Genomic DNA, 17,871 nt, shown 5'->3' on the forward strand with positions numbered 1-17,871 from the left:
GAGGATTTTGCGTGTATTATACGGGGCATCACCACGGAGACACTCATTTAATGCACATTCATGTTCTCATGCTCCTCTGCCGATTTGCTATGTTTTCAAACATGCAGGAAATACTTACCACTTTTTATGGGAATTTTAGAAGCGGTCATGCAGTGCATCTACAAAACCCAAAACCAGTGAAGTTGGCACGTTGTTTAAATGGTAAATAAAAACAGAATAAAATGATTTGCAAATCTTTTTCAACTTATATTCAATTGAATAGACTGCAAAGACAAGATATTTAATGTTCGAACTGAGAAACTTTTTTTTTTGTTGCAAATAATCATTAACTTAGAATTTAATGGCAGCAACACATTGCAAAAGAGTTGGCACAGGGGCATTTTTACCACTGTGTTACTTGGCCTTTCCTTTTAACAACACTCAGTAAACGTTTGGGAACTGATGAGACCAATTTTTGAAGCTTTCCAGGAGGAATTATTTCCCATTCTTGCTTGATGTACAGCTTAAGTTGTTCAACAGTGCGGGGTCTCCGTTGTGGTATTTTACGTTTCATAATGCACCACACATTTTCAAAGGGAGACAGGTCTGGACTACAGGCAGGCCAGTCTAGTACCCGCACTTTTTTACTATGAAGCCACACTGTTGTAACATGTGCAGAATGTGGCTTGGCATTGTCTTGCTGAAATAAGCAGGGGCGTCAATGATAACCTTGCTTGGATGGCACCACATGTTGCTTCAAAACCTGTATGTACCTTTCAGCATTAATGGTGCCTTCACAGATGTGTAAGTTACCCATGCCTTGGGCACTAATACACCCCCATACCATCACAGATGATGGCTTTTCAACTTTGCACCTATAACAATCCGGATGGTTCTTTTCCTCTTTGTTCCGGAGGACATGACGTCCACAGTTTCCGAAAAGATTTTGAAATGTGGACTCGTCAGACCACAGAACACTTTTCCACTTTGCATCAGTCCATCTTTGATGAGCTCGGGCCCAGCGAACCCTGCAGCGTTTCTGGGTGTTGTTGATAAATGGCTTTGGCTTTGCATAGTAGAGTTTTAACTTGCACTTACAGATGTAGCGACAAACTGTAGTTACTGACAGTAGTTTTCTGAAGTGTTCCTGAGCCCATGTGGTGATATCCTTTACGCACTAATGTCGGTTTTTGATGCAGCACCGCCTGAGGGATCCAAGGTCATGGGCATTCAATGTTGATTTTCAGCCTTGCCACTTACGTGCAGTGATTTCTCCAGATTCTCTGAACCTTTTGATGATATTACGGACCATAGATGGTGAAATCCCTAAATTCCTTGCAATAGCTCGTTGAGAAATGTTGTTCTTACTGTAAACTGTTTGACAATTTGCTCACGCATTTGTTCACAAAGTGGTGACCCTCGCCCTATCCTTGTTTGTAAATGAATGAGCATTTCATGGAAGCTTCTTTTAAATCCTACCATAGCACCCACCTGTTCCCAATTAGCCTGTTCACCTGTGGGATGTTCCAAATAAGTGTTTGATGAGCATTCCTCAACTTTCTCAGTCTTTTTTGCCACTTGTGCCAGTTTTTTTGAAACATGTTGCAGGCATCAAATTCCAAATAAGCTAATTTTTGCAAAAAATTTAAAAGTTTTCCAGTTCGAACGTTAAGTATCTTGTCTTTGCAGTCTATTCAATTGAATATAGGTTGAAAATGATTTGCAAATCATTGTATTCTGTTTTTATTTACAATTTACACAATGTGCCAACTTCACTGGTTTTGGGGTTTGTACATTGACACCATTTTTTGGACATCAGTTTGCACAGTTACTAAAGGAAATGCTAAATATTGCTGTGATGAGTGTTGATATTTACAAAACTGAAAAGTACAGTAGTCTTATGAATGAAACAAAAACATTCTTCTCAAACTAGTTTATTATCAGGTCAGCTGCATCATGTCTCAAAGTTTCTACATTCTACACTCATTCTCATAGACAAATAAACTTAACAGCACTGCCTACACTCTAGACGTAGTAATGATTTTTTTCAACTGGTGTGTTACTGTACTAATGAACTAACCAGGAGTCATCTATTTCCCCTGTTCTTTAAAATTATATTTATTTCATTGTGTTGTCTGACCAGTAAGCATTTAGACACATCGTGAGGAAGTTCACATTGACGCAAATAATGCTATTCTACATATTTTTTTTTTTTTATCACCGTTTAAAAAGGAATAACAACTGATAGCTCTTTTCAACAGAACACCTGAAGCAGCAAATACACTCAGCTTTAACTTACATCTGTGTCGAGAGGTGTTCAGAATTCCCATGTTCGTGAACACATTGCGTCTCAACGTGATTGGTTAAGAATGAGAAAGTGTTGTGTCATTGGAGAGAGGATATTAATGTTGGAATTGAGTGTAAAAGTTAAAAAGATTCCGTGTGAATATGTCTGGAAGCTAAAATAACATCATACCACATTGTCACAAAGACACTCTTTTTCTAAATTCTTCATTCAATATATTTATTATTTTGATATAACATTTTATAATAAAAATTAGTTAAGGTGGCAGTAACATAAATACATGAATGATCTGTCACTAATTTGTAATAACTAATCAGATTACAATTCAAAGTACTTACTGGTATTGTCAGGTGTGTGTGTGTGTGTGTGTGTGTGTGTGTGTGTGTGTGTGTGTGTGTGTGTGTGTGTGTGTGTGTGTGTGTGTGTGTGTGTGTGTGTGTGTGTGTGTGTGTGTGTGTGTTCGTTCTATTTCCACCCTTCTTGAGACATCAACAAGGAAAAGTACCTTCCATATGAGGACCGGTGAATAGGTTAGGAACAAAATCATGGTCCCAATACGGAAAACCATCGCATCTAATAGAGAATGTCTCATTTGCACCCCTGGTGGTGAAATAACAAGTGTGTGTAAAAAATTGAAGTGCAGCCCCTCTGTTCAACATATGAAATAACAAGTGTATGTAAAAAATTGAAGTTCTCCCCTTCTGGCCAACATATGTAACAACAAGTGTGCGTAAGAAATTGAAGGGGGCGGCGTGGCGAAGTTGGTAGAGTGGCCGTGCCAGCAATCGGAGGGTTGTTGGTTACTGGGGTTCAATCCCCACCTTCTACCATCCTAGTCACGTCCGTTGTGTCCTTGGGCAAGACACTTCACCTTTGCTCCTGATGGCTGCTGGTTAGCGCCTTGCATGGCAGCTCCTGCCATCAGTGTGTGAATGTGTGTGTGAATGTGTGTGTGAATGTGTGTGTGAATGGGTGATTGTGGAAATACTGTCAAAGCGCTTTCAGTACCTGATCAGTCATGATCAAAAATTTGGTCCCCATTCCAAATGATAACCAGGATGTGTGTGTGTGTGTGTGTGTGTGTGTGTGTGTGTGTGTGTGTGTGTGTGTGTGTGTGTGTGTGTGTGTGTGTGTGTGTGTGTGTGTGTGTGTCTGCGTGTGTGTGCGTGTCTGCGTGTGCCTGCGTGTGTGCAAGTGTGTGTGTGTGTGTGTGTATATGTGTGTGTGCGTGTGTGTGTGTGCGCTCAATGTGTGCATGTGCCGTGTTACTATTTTAAAGCCCTCCAACACCCACACATCCCACATTTGGAATATCTCTCATTTCACCTGACAACCACATCCTCGTGATGTCACGTGATGCAGGGATGTTTCCGAGCGTGCTGAGGAAGAGTGTGAATGCCCACGCTTTTTCTCGCTCTGCTGTTTGTGCACAAAGCCAGCAGTTCATTTCAGTTGCAGATAAAAATTGACTTTTTGTAGAAAGTATGTGTGCTGAATTGGTTATACAACACGATAAAAAAAAAACCCAAACTGTCACACCGCGGTGAGGAGAGTCTTGTCTTGGTTGTTTCTGTCTTGTGATTTGCATGTTTTATTTTGAAAAGCAACTCCTCTTGTTTCAGATCACGGGCCCTTCCTCTTGTGTCACCAGTCTGACATCATCCCTGACCCTTGATTGTTTCCACCTGTTTCCCATTACCCTCATGTTCCATATAAGCCCATGCCTCCCCTTGTTCTGTGCCAGATTGTCTCGAACTTTCGTGCCTGTCTTGCATCCACGTCCACGTTCATGTTCATGCCTTGTCTCGTCCCACAACTACGTCCGTGTATCCAGTATTGTTCAAGCTGTAATTTTGAGTAAACTTTTTCCTCCCTCAGAGCGACTTTTGTTATTTAGCATTTTTCAACCGCAGTGATGAATTATACTTTTTTCCTTAATGATTGTCATGTCTGTGTTCATGTTTTTGTTTGGTCATGTGCTGTTTTGTTTTTTGGACACTTCCTTAGTTCCTGGTTTCACTTCCTTGTTTTGTTTGTTTCCATAGCAACTCATTAGTTTTCACATTGTCATGTCCCGCACCTGTTCACGGTTAGTCACGCACCTGTTTTCACTTATCATGTCACTATATAAGCTTTTCTGTTTCTGTTGTTCGTCCTGGCGACATCACACCTTCTCCACACAAATTTATGCTCTGCACCTGTTTACCATAGTTCTTGTTTCATCTCATGCCAAGTAAGTTTTGATTTAATGTTTATAGTTTTTATGCCCAAGTGCATGTCTTTTGTTTCATAGCCAAGTTTGTTACCTCCTCTGTGAGCGCCTTTTGTTTATTCCTTTTTATTGTCCTTATATTAAATAATGTACTCACCTCCAAGCCGTGTCCAGTCAAGTTGCTTTGCACCTCGGAAAAACAATCCACGCCAAGGACCTAGTCGTGACAATGATCTTCCTTCCTCAAAGTTTTTGAGTGATTTTTTGTTTATATTTATTAGAATACGATTTAGTGTAGTAAGTTTGATAGTCCTTATTTTCTTCCTCCTGTTGGAGCGCTTTTTGTTAAAATTTTTTATTGCAGATCCGGTGCTAATTATAGTTCGTCTTATTTTTTGTAGTTCCTCCTTTTGGAGTGATTTTCGGTTTTTCCCTTTTTTGGAAACGTTTTTCGCTATCTGTTTTTGTACCTCATAGTGATTGAATATTCTCTGCTCTGGAGGTTAGAGTTTTTAAAAATAAAAGCCTTATTTAGAACCCCCATCTCTGCATCTGAGTCCCTTCCTTTGTCCAAGCCTGACATTACAATCTGGCCAGTATGGACTCAGCAGAGAAAGGACAATTTTCCGCCGCCATCCAGGATCAGGAAACCCGCCTCTCACGCCAAGAGGATTTCCAGACGGCGATGGCCGAGCATAAGGCCCGACTAACCACCCAGCTGCAGGAGATGGCCCTGCGACTTCCTCAATCCGCCGCATCGGCACCCGTACCTGCCCACCCACCGCCTACGTCATTCACCGGGGCCGGAAGTAAATTGGCACCTCCAGCATCCTACTCAGGTGAAACAGGACAAAGCAAAGCATTCATGATAGACTGTTCAATCCATTTTGAATTTAATCCTCACGCCATCCCCACTGAACGAGCGAAGATCGCCTTTATGATCTCCCACTTGACGGGTAGAGCCAAGGCCTGGGCTTCCGCCGAATGGGGCAGAGGTTCAGCCATCTGCAACTCACTCACAGATTTCCAGACGGCACTACGAATGACGTTTGATCCTGTCACCGATAACCGAGAGAAGGCACAGGAGTTGAGCAGACTGAGGCAAGGTCGAGACTCGGTTTGTGACTATGCCATCCGATTCCGCACGCTAGCGGCAGAGAGTGGGTGGAACTCCACTGCTCTTTATGACACTTTTTTGAAAGGACCGGCCGTACCTATTCAAGATCTACTTGTTCCACTAGACTTACCTGCTGGGTTGGACGAGCTCATTGCGCTCGCCATTCGTACCGACAACCGACTTACGCAGCTCAGACGACATCGGGGCGTACGAACCACCACTACGGGAGGAGCGGCACATTATCAGACGCAACACGGACCGGATTTCTACACCGCTTCATCCGAGTCAAGTCGCCCCAGCCCCCTGGCGGAAGGTGAGGATCCCATGCAGCTGGGGAGAGCGCGGCTGACACAGGAGGAACGCCAGAGACGACAGCTGGAAGGAAGGTGTTTCTACTGTGGGGAGCCGGGCCACCTCGTCGCCACCTGTCCAAAAAAACAACCCACGGAGTGAGTCAACAAATTACTACTACTCCCATTAGGCACACCCTCACCAGGATTCAGGTAAAACATCACACAGTCACAAACATTGGGGCGCTTATTGACTCAGGGGCAGACGAGAGTTTGATGGACTGGTCTTTAGCTGCAAAATTAGGGATCAAATCTGAACCATTAGCTCGACCCATTAGAGCGAAAGCTCTTGATCGGAAGGAATTGTTTGCAATTACCCACGCCACAGAACCCATCCGCATATACATAAAAAACCATGAGGAAAAGATTTGCTTATATCTATTCAAAGCCGCCTCACACACTTTGATTTTGGGACTACCATGGCTGATTCAACACAACCCCCAGATAGACTGGAGGACAGGTGAAATTAAAGCGTGGGGAAAGGACTGTATTAATGACTGTTTCATCGGCGCTACACAAAAAAGTGTAGCGCAACTCAACCTGTTTTCTGCAAACCCCACCACAGAATCTGAGTACCCGGACCTGAACTCTGTACCCCCATGCTACCACCAGCTACGAGAAGTCTTCAGTAAAACCAAAGCCATGTCTCTTCGGGAAGTTGGCGTGGCGAAGTTGGTAGAGTGGCTGTGCCAGCAATCGGAGTGTTGCTGGTTACTGGGGTTCAATTCCCACCTTCTACCTTCCTAGTCATGTCCGTTGTGTCCTTGGGCAAGACACTTCACCCTTTGCCTCTGATGGCTGCTGGTTAGCGCCTTGCATGGCAGCTCCCGCCATCAGTGTGTGAATGTGTGTGTGAATGGGTAAATGTGGAAATACTGTCAAAGCGCTTTGAGTACCTTGAAGGTAGAAAAGCGCTATACAAGTATAACCCATTTATCATTTATCATTTATTCCTCCGCACCGTCTATACGACTGCGCCATTGACTTGATCTCAGGGTCCACCATACCCAAAGGTCGCCTGTATTCTGTTTCCGGTCCAGAGAGGGCGGCCATGAAGGAATACCTCACAGCTTCATTAAAAGCGGGGCTGATCCGCCCCTCCTCATCACCAGCGGGTGCCGGATTCTTCTTTGTGGGCAAAAAGGATGGATCCTTGAGACCATGCATCGATTACAGTCCACTCAACGACATCACCATAAAGAACCGGTACCCCCTCCCTCTCATGACATCAGTATTCGACCAACTTCAACAAGCTAAGGTATTTACTAAATTCGATCTTCGTAATGCCTATCACTTGATCCGTATAAGGGAGGGGGTTGAGTGGAAAACTGGATTTAATACTCCCAGTGGACACTATGAATATCTTGTCATGCCATTCGGACTCACCAACGCACCCGCTGTTTTTCAAACTATGATAAATGATGTACTCAGAGACTTCCTTGATCAATTTGTGTATGTATACCTAGATGACATTTTAATTTATTCACCAGACATTGAGACCCACCAAGTGCACGTGACTAGGGTCCTTAAAAGACTATTGGAAAACCAGTTATATGTCAAAGCAGAAAAAAGTGAGTTTCATGTTAACACAATTTCTTTTTTGGGTTTTATAGTAGCTCCGGGAAGGGTCCAGAAGGACCCGGCCAAGATTAGTGCAGTTACCGACTGGCCCACTCCTGATAGCCGTAAAAGGGTTCAGCAGTTCCTAGGGTTTGCTAACTTCTATAGGCGGTTTATAAGAGGGTTTAGCGCTATAGCGTCTCCTCTCCATGCCCTCACTTCCACTCAGGTACAATTCCGATGGACTCCAGAAGCTGAAAGTGCATTCCAGAACCTCAAACAGCGTTTCACTTCGGCTCCTATTCTCACCATGCCAGACCCGCAACGCCAGTTTGTGGTAGAGGTGGATGCCTCCAACGAACGCTTCTCTTTCTCTCTCTCTTACAGGCCGGGGTCCCAAAACGTCAAGCCAGACATCCTGTCTCGACGCGTCGACCCCGAGCTTGTTGCCAAGGAACCAGAATCTATCCTTCCACTGTCCCGTGTGGTTGGAGTGGTTACCTGGCAAATAGAAGATGAGGTGAAGCAGGCAAATGGTGGAACCCCGCCACCTAGTGGGTGCCCAGGTAATCGCTTATTTGTTCAGACTGGGTTGCGCTCACAGGTGATCCATTGGGCTCACACCTCCCTGCTTTCATGCCACCCGGGAGTTCGGAGAACGATGTTCGCCATCTCCCGGCGATTTTGGTGGCCATCCATGGAGCCGGAGGTTCGGGAGTACGTGGAGGCATGTTCGGTCTGCGCCCGGAACAAGACATCATCCGGGTCTCGTATGGGTCTATTGCAGCCCCTACCTATTCCCTCCAGACCGTGGTCCGACATCTCCATGGACTTCGTCACGGGGCTCCCGGTCTCTCAAGGTAACACCACCATCCTAACAGTGGTGGACCGTTTCACCAAAATGGTGAGATTCATTGCCTTGCCTAAGCTGCTCTCCGCCAAGGAGACGGCAGAAATCATGATGGGCAATGTGTTCAAGATTCACGGCTTCCCGAAAGACATGGTCTCTGACCGGGGGCCCCAGTTTGTATCACGGTTTTGGAGGGATTTCTGCAGACTCATAGGAGCTAAGGCCAGCCTGACCTCAGGCTATCACCCGTAGGCCAACGGCCAGACCGAACGCCTCAACCAGCTACTGGAAACCAACCTCCGGTGCCTGGTGTCCCAGGATCCCTCTACATGGAGCAAACACCTGGTCTGGGTTGGGTATGCACACAGTTCACTACCTACATCGGCCACAGGGTTCTCTCCGTTCAAAAGTGCTTATGGTTTCCAACCTCCAGTCTTTCCAGACAATGAGCCGTAAGTATCGGTCCCCTCGGCACATGCCCTGGTCCGACGTTGCCGACGCATCTGGGCAGCAGCTCGTCAGGTGCTGATCCGACAAAGAGACCTGTATGAAGAAGACAGCAGATTGCAAGAGGAGACCCGCTCCTGCATATCAGCCAGGGCGTAGAGTATGGCTCTCGACCAAAGACATGCGGTTCAAAGTACCGTCCAAAAAGTTAGCACCACGATTCATAGGTCCGTACCCTATCACCAGAGTCATCGGACCCTCTGCTGTACGACTCCGTCTGCCCCGGTCCCTGCGTGTGTACCCAACCGTCCACGTCAGTCGAGTGAAACCCGTTAAAGTAAGCCCGCTGGTTCCAGCCACCACGTCCCCTCCACCACCCGAGATGATTGAGGGCGGTCCTGTTTAGAAAGTAAAGAAGTTGTTAGCAGTTCGCAGCAGGGGCCGGGGCAGACAGTACCTGGTGGACTGGGAAGGGTACGGACCGGAGGAGAGACAGTGGGTGCCTTCTCGGCATATAGTGGACTCCACCCTCATTGAGGATTTCCATAGAGACCATCCCGGACAATCTGGGCCGTCAGGTGTCGGCCCTAAAGGGAGGGGTACTGTCACACCGCGGCGAGGAGAGTCTTGTCTTGTTTTTTTCTGTCTTGTGATTTGCATGTTTTATTTTGAAAAGCAACTCCTCTTATTTCAGATCACGGGCCCTTCCTCTTGTGTCACCAGTCTGACGTCATCCCTGACCCTTGATTGTTTCCACCTGTTTCCCATTACCCTCATGTTCCATATAAGCCCATGCCTCCCCTTGTTCTGTGCCAGATTGTCTCGAACTTTCGTGCCTGTCTTGCGTCCACGTCCACGTTCATGTTCATGCCTTGTCTCGTCCCACGACTACGTCCGTGTATCCAGTATTGTTCAAGCTGTAATTCTGAGTTAACTTTTTCCTCCCTCAGAGCGACTTTTGTTATTTAGCCTTTTTCAACCGCTGTGGTGAGTTATAATTTTTTCCTTAATGATCTTCCTTCCTCAAAGTTTTTGAGTGATTTTTTGTTTATATTTATTAGAATAACATTTAGTGTAGTAAGTTTGATAGTCCTTATGTTCTTCCTCCTGTTGGAGCGCTTTTTGTTAAAAGTTTTTATAGCAGATCCGGTGCTAATTATAGTTCGTTTTATTTTTTGTAATTCCTCCTTTTGGAGTGATTTTCGTTTTTTCCCTTTTTTGGAAACGTTTTTCGCTATCTGTTTTTGTACCTCATAGTGATTGAATATTCTTTGCTCTGGAGGTCAGAGTTTTTCAAAATAAAAGCCTTATTTAGAACCCCCATCTCTGCATCTTAGTCCCTTCCTTTGTCCAAGCCTGACACAAACAAAACATACCAAAAAAAAACCCACACACACACATTACATCGCAAGCTATTTAGTTTCCATGGAAACCTGAAGCAAATGAGTGAGTGCAGCAAAGTGCCACGGTAATTGCTTAGGTCTGGAAAAATACATTTTTGTTCACATAAGCTACATAGCTTATTAAGTTATATGATTGATAGACTGATCTGTATAACGGGCACAGGCAGAGCATGTTGCACGAGGAATTATTTGGCAAATAAGGTGAACTCCATATGAAACGTGGTTGTCTACTTGTGTGTTACTGGAGGCTCCAAGATGAGCTCATACTGCACTGAAAACATGGTTTAGTCCTTCATATTCATGCTGATTGTCGACTATTTTGAGTTGTTCTGGTTATAATGTAAAATGTTGGTTATCATTAATAACAGGCAGGAGAAGCAATTGCATCAAATATTTGAGGTGCTTATATATGTTTCACGTGTGCATGTGCATGTGCATGTGCATGGGCGCAACATGGGCTTTGACGTTGTGGGCTATTATGTGTCTTTCTGGTTATTTTTCTAGTGCAAAGTACTTGTGGGCAATTCTCTGTATTTGTGGCTTACTCACCAACATTGCAGACAACCAAACCAAAGATGGATTTTATGCACAGCTTAATGATGAGCTACGCCACATCTACCATCACAGCATCATAATTATTCTGGTCCTGGGTATGACTCAAAACTGCATCCAGTGATGAGGCTCCAGTTCGGGAGTTTTGGGCAAGGTGGAGTTACCCCTCAGTCAACATTGCTCCCAGGTCCACCCTGACCCGGGCGTGGTAGTACCTGTCAGGGTCCCAGCTATGGGTTAAATAGCTTGCAGAGACCGCCTCAAAAGTCTCTGCCTCCCGCTGCCTTGTGGGACAGGCTTTTAAACCAAAGGCTAAGGGTGAGATCCCTGACAGAAACCTCCCGGACCGCAGTTTCGGAAGAGCACTAGTTATTTCTACGGAGAATATCCTGCTGGCCATCTGCTGCAGCGGTGTGCGGGCGGCACAGTCGTCTTACTTCGGTATGCCACTGTGTCAACCCTCACACTGTCAAGAGTGCGGATCACCCCTTGGGGCTTCTTCACAATAATCAATCACGCGCAAACCAGGTAAAAATAAATAAATAAATAAAATACTTGCCATACTCTCCGGAGTGGTCGTGAAGATAATTATTCTGGGGTACATGGTTGTGCTCATCCCTGTCCCCCAGACACTGACAAGCTCTCCATCCCTGAGTACAAACTTTTCTTTTCAAGAGAAGTTGCAAAATCACATTGTCAATATTAGCGAAAGAAGCCTTTCCGCTAAGCTTTACAGTGAGCTGGACAAAAGCAAAAATTCAATCACTTTCTGACTTCCTACCGCCACCGTAAAAGGTCATCATCATCCATGACCAGCAGGTTGAAGCGGTAGAAGAGTTTGTCAATCCTGGATCCAAATTTGCCAGATCTTGCTTGTAGGATCCTGAAGTTGCCCCTCTGCAGCAGGCTCGTGGTGCTTTCGGTCACCTCCAAAGAGTCTGGCAGAGTGCAATGATAAGAACATCCACAAAGATGCATATTTTAAATTCCTGTACGAATCTGAAACTTGGACTCTTCCCCATTGACTACTCATTGCAGTGACGTGCAGTCAGGGGAGGCAGGTGAGGCGGGGCCTCAAGTGCCGTCATGGAAAGAAAAAAATGTAAAAAGAAAAAAAAAAATTAAATTGTTATATGTATCCAGTGATTATACTATAAAGTTATTTTCCATTTAACTTCACCAGTTTTAGATTATTTATATTCCAAATCGCTGAATTTTCACATTTGCCGTTCAAATACTGAGAAGAGACTTGCGGTGATTCACCAGCAAGTTGAGCCTCACCATGGATTGCGCAATGACTCGGCTAACTGCTGGCCTGCTGTGCAGTGAGACCGTATTGCTATATGAATTATATTATACATTTCCATAGTTTAGTTAGCTGAGGTATGTAATGTACAGTGTATTTTGTCAACAACTGTATGTGTGTAACGTATTTCTTGTGCTGAGCAATCATAAAACGGCTGCGAAGTCGCACTGGCTGAGGCTCGCAGTAATCCCGCCTAATGGTGGTAGAGGGCGCTAGTGATCCCAGGGATTATTTTTGCGACTACTCGGCTGCAGAATAAGTGACAACAAGCAGGAACAGTTAGCGATCGTTTATTTTTTCCTCTCGCCTGGACTTTTACCATGGAGGATTACATATCTAAAATAAAACATTTTTCTAAACTGGACTTTCAATCGAAGCAGAAGTTAAGTAAAGCAAATAGAACTAGATATTTCAATCGCTTGGTAAGTAGGAACAATCCTGACGGTAGCGGTCGGTGTGGAGTGGTGAAAGGGAGGGTAAGTATGTCATTGGGGTCTTTGGGTGGGCACCCTGCTTCATCGACGTTTCGTTGATTGAAGCCCACGACGTCTCCAGAGGGCTCAACGGTGTACCTAGCGTTTCAGGTACAACCCCCTCCATGCCACACCCTCCGTTTCCCACTCCTTGCTGTTAGACTTTGGCCATTTCACCAACGGCTTACGTCCTTGAATGTTTTCCTTTTTGCAGTGTACTGGGTATGGTCTTGGACTGGTGGTTCTGCCTGAAGCTTCCCCCTCATCCTGCAGGGTGCTGATGCTCTGCGGACTGTGGGTTTCTTCCTGCCGCTGAGTTTTATCCGACTGATTTAACCTTCTTCTTAACAGAAGCCGGTCAATGCGGGGCCCTGGGTTAGGGGTTTTCAGGCATTTCTTCCATCCTTGGTAAACTTTAAGACCATGGGTTGATGTTACTTTAGCCCAACCACACACACACGTCTGAAGAACATGTCCAACTGCTGGTTTCTCAAGAGTGTTACTACTACCTTCATTCATTGTCGTGTCCATTCCAAGGGTCGTTACCGGGAGATCAGCCTGTGAGTCTTCTTGCGCCCCTGCTCTCGCAGACTCTAGGGGTATTGTTCTTCTTGAACTTTCTGTAGCCAGATAAGGTGGCTCTTGTGCGCTAGCCCTAATAGGGTGACGGAGCCTGCTGCTGTGGGTAGCTAGCCCATAACAGCCCCGTTGGGGTCTATTTCCTCCTGTCAGCTGTCTCTCCAAGCTGTCACATGGTCTTTCCCTTGTCGTCAGCTGCACTTTCACAACAGTCACTGGGTTTTTCTTCCAGAAGATTAGTAAAGCAAATAGAACTAGATGTTTCAATCCCTTGGTAAGTAGGAACAATCCTGACGGTAGCAGTCGGTGTGGAGTGGTGAAAGGGAGGGTAAGTATGTCATTGGGGTCTTCGGGTGGGCACCCTGCTTCATCGACGTTTCGTTGATTGAAGCCCACGACGTCTCCAGAGGGCTCAACGGTGTACCTAGCGTCCCAGGTACACCCCCCTCCATGCCACACCCTCCGTTTCCCACTCCTTGCTGTTAGACTTTGGCCATTTCACCAACGGCTTACGTCCTTGCATGTTTTCCTTTTTGCGGTGTACTGGGTATAGTCTTGGACTGGTGGTTCTGCCTGAAGCTTCCCCCTCATCCTGCAGGGTGCTAATGCTCTGCGGACTGTGGGTTTCTTCCTGCCGCTGAGTTTCATCCGACTGATTTAACCTTCTTCTTAATAATTAAAGGAAGATCTCCATCAAGACAGAGAGACTTTTAAAACTGAAGAAAGGAAGACTTCTATAAACAAGTTATCGATGGTTTTGTTCAGAAGGAGCCGAGCATGGACTTCATTTAGAAGTAATGGATTCGATTTTATATCGCACTTTTTTATGGTTAGATACTCAAAGCGCTCACAGAGAAGTGGGAAGTAAGTAAAGGTAAGATCATAATAAAGTTTTTTTTTATTAAATGTGCTTTTTTGTGTGCTACATTTTGTATGTGTAAAGTTAAAGTTAAGTTAAAGTACCAATGATTGTCACACACACTAGGTGTAATGAAATTGGTTCTCTGCATTTGACCCATCCCCTTGTTCACTGGGAGGTGAGGGGAGCAGTGGGCAGCAGCGGCGCCGCGCCCGGGAATCATTTTTGGTGATTTAACCCCCAATTCCAACCCTTGATGCTGAGTGCCAAGCAGGGAAGAATGCTGGTATGAGCTTTTAAACATAACCCGTTAACTGCTGCCAATCAAATGGTGAATAATATACTCTTTAGGGTTCATATGTTTGTAAATTTGACTGTGATGAAGTCAGTGCCTCACCAGCCATGAACCTCACCGCACGTCACTGACTCACTGCCTTGATGCATTTCACAGGACCTGCCTACAGAACATCCTTCGTATCCGGTTCTTCCACCATGTCACAAATGATGCAGTTTACTGCTATTACCACTGTAACATTAGAGGGTAAGGCTGCGATTCCTCGGCCATGTCGCTGGAATGGAAGATGTAGTTCCAGTTAAACATGGTCGTGTTAACGTGGCCGCCCCCAGCTGCCTTGGAGGTCCCAGATGACATCAACAAGGCCTCTGTCGGACCTCATCACGCTTGCCAAGACCGGCCTGCTTTCAGATAGCTGGCCACCATGGTCACTTAGTAGCCAAGCGAGGCTTGATTCATGTATTCATTCAAAGTAGTGATTATCATTAATAACTGTCAGGAGGAGCAATCGCAAGAATAAGGTGTTTATGCTGCACACAGGCATGCGGCCATGCATATGTTGAGTCTTTCCAGTCATTTGTGTTATGCAATGTGCTGGTTATCATTGATAACTGGCGGGAGGAGCAATCATATTCATTTTATGAGGTGTTTATGTTGTACACTTGCATGTGCCTGTGCATGGATGGAACATGTGCCTTGACTTTTTGGACTATTGGACTATTTTGAGTATTATGCAATATGGAGGATTATCATTAATAACTGGCAGGAGTAGCGATCGCATTCATTATCTGGGGTGCTTATGTTGCATGTGTGCCTGCGTGTGCATGAGTGCAACGTTAGCTTCGACTTTGTAAACTATTTTGAATTGTTTCAATTAGTTCTATCACTCAAGGAGGTGGTTCTCATTAATGACTGGTGGAATGAACAATCCCATGAATTATGTGAAGTGCATATTTGACAACCAAACAATTACACAAGGCGATTCAGTAAAGAATCTGGGTATTATCTTCGACCCAACTCTCTCGTTTGAGTCACACATTAAGAGTGTTACTAAAACGGCCTTCTTTCATCTCCGTAATATCGCTAAAATTTGTTCCATTTTGTCCACCAGTGACGCTGAGATCATTATTCATGCGTTCGTTACGTCTTGTCTCGATTACTGTAACGTATTATTTTCCGGTCTCCCTATGTCTAGCATTAAAAGATTACAGTTGGTACAAAATGCAGCTGCTAGACTTTTGACAAGAACAAGAAAGTTTGATCATATTACGCCTATACTGGCTCACCTGCACTGGCTTCCTGTGCACTTAAGATGTGACTTTAAGGTTTTACTACTTACGTATAAAATACTACACGGTCTAGCTCCAGCCTATCTTGCTGATTGTATTGTACCATATGTCCCGGCAAGAAATCTGCGTTCAAAGAACTCCAACTTATTAGTGATTCCAGAGCCCAAAAAAAGTCTGCGGGCTATAGAGCGTTTTCTATTCGGGCTCCAGTACTCTGGAATGCCCTCCCGGTAACAGTTAGAGATGCTACCTCAGTAGAAGCATTTAAGTCCCATCTTAAAACTCATTTGTATACTCTAGCATTTAAATAGACCCCTTTTAGACCAGTTGATCTGCTGTTTCTTTTCTTTTCTCCTCTGCCCCCCTCTCCCTTGTGGAGGGGGAGTTACACAGGTCCGGTGGCCATGGATGAAGTGCTGGCTGTCCAGAGTCGGGACCCGGGGTGGACCGCTCGCCTGTGCATCGGTTGGGGACATCTCTGCGCTGCTGACCCGTCTCCGCTCGGGATGGTTTCCTGCTGGCCCCACTATGGACTGGACTCTCACTATTATTTTGGATCCACTTTGGACTGGACTTTCGCTGATATGTTGGATCCACTATGGACTGGACTTTCACTATTATGTTGGATCCACTTTGGACTGGACTTTCGCTGATATGTTGGATCCACTATGGACTGGACTCTCACTATTATTTTGGATCCACTTTGGACTGGACTTTCGCTGATATGTTGGATCCACTATGGACTAGACGTTCACATAATTATGTCAGACCCACTCGACATCCATTGCTTTCGGTCTCCCCTAGAGGGGGAGGGGTTACCCACATATGCGGTCCTCTCCAAGGTTTCTCATAGTCATTCACATCGACATCCCACTGGGCTGAGTTTTTCCTTGACCTTATGTGGGCTTTGTACCGAAGATGTCGTTGTGGCTTGTGCAGCCCTGTGAGACACTTGTGATTTAGGGCTAAATAAATAAACATTGATTGATTGATTGATTGACATGAGCGGGCACCTGTGCATGAGCACAATGTGGGCTTAGACTTTATGGATTATTTTGTGTTATTTCATTTATATCTATAATGCAAGGTGGTGGTTATTAATAACTGGCAGGATTGCATTAATTCTTTGAGATTCCTTTGTTGCACAAGTGCATGTGCCTATGATGCACACAACGAGGGCTTTGACTGGGTGTAACATGGGCTATGATTTTGTGGACTGTTTTGAGTCCATCAATCTCATAATGTGCATGGTGCTTGTTTTTATTAGTAACTAATAGGAGAAGTAATTTCATGAATTATATGAGGTGCTTATGCTGCACCTGTGCCGGTGCTTGAGCGGAATGTGGGCTTTAACGTGAATTATCTTGAGTTGTTTCACTTATTTCTGTTATGCAAGGTGGTGGTTATCATTAATAACTGGCAGAAGGAGTGTGTTTACGCATGCGGGTTTGGCTATGGTACAATTACTTCTCTCAAAGGTAGCTCTGCCTTATAATTCCTCCAAAAACATTGTGCCTTTGCATTAAAAATAATCAGCATGACCAGGAAATAGGCCACAAAATCAAGAAAACTGCTAAAATGCAGTCTTATTACAAAATAAAATAACTTAAGGATGTATAGTACCACAATATAATTATTGATAGTATATTGTTTGTAGTGTCACGTTTAGCAGTATCGTCATCAACAGGAGTATTGAGGTTGACCTATCACTTTAAGAATGTCATCTTTCCTCCTCTCTCACAACATCTATTTTCTCCCATACATGGCTTGTTGCCGAGGAAACAGGACAGAGAAGGGTTTAGCATTTGCAGCTTTGCCTGGTGAATCAACTCGTGCTAACATGCATCTGACAAAGAACATACTGTATACTCGCTCTATTTATCATGTTCTAAAAATGTCTCACAAGCGCATGTAGTTGTGCGTGCGAGCAGGAAGGTAAGATGGTCGGCGTGCTTGCCAGGATCTACACTATCTATCACACGGGGCGCCGAGACGAGACTTTGCTACTTTGCTTTGCTGGAGCAGAAAATCAACAATGGAAATGGAACTGCTGACAGTAAAGACTCCTACTGTTTTACAATCTGTGAGATGAATTACTGCGGTCTGTCCAGCAGGGGTCAGTGTGTGTTACTGTACAAGTGGCTTCAGGTTGATGGCTTAGGTCAGGGGTGTCCAAACTTTTTGACCGATCCCTGAGACACCGTTGGGAAGAAAACAAAGCTTGTAAAATGTCAATGAATAAATAACAGGGTGCTTTATGTGTAATGTGATAACAAATACCATCGCCCTAACAAA

The sequence above is a fragment of the Entelurus aequoreus genome, linkage group LG04, assembly GCF_033978785.1.
Source record: "Entelurus aequoreus isolate RoL-2023_Sb linkage group LG04, RoL_Eaeq_v1.1, whole genome shotgun sequence".
Taxonomy (NCBI): Eukaryota; Metazoa; Chordata; class Actinopteri; order Syngnathiformes; family Syngnathidae; genus Entelurus; species Entelurus aequoreus.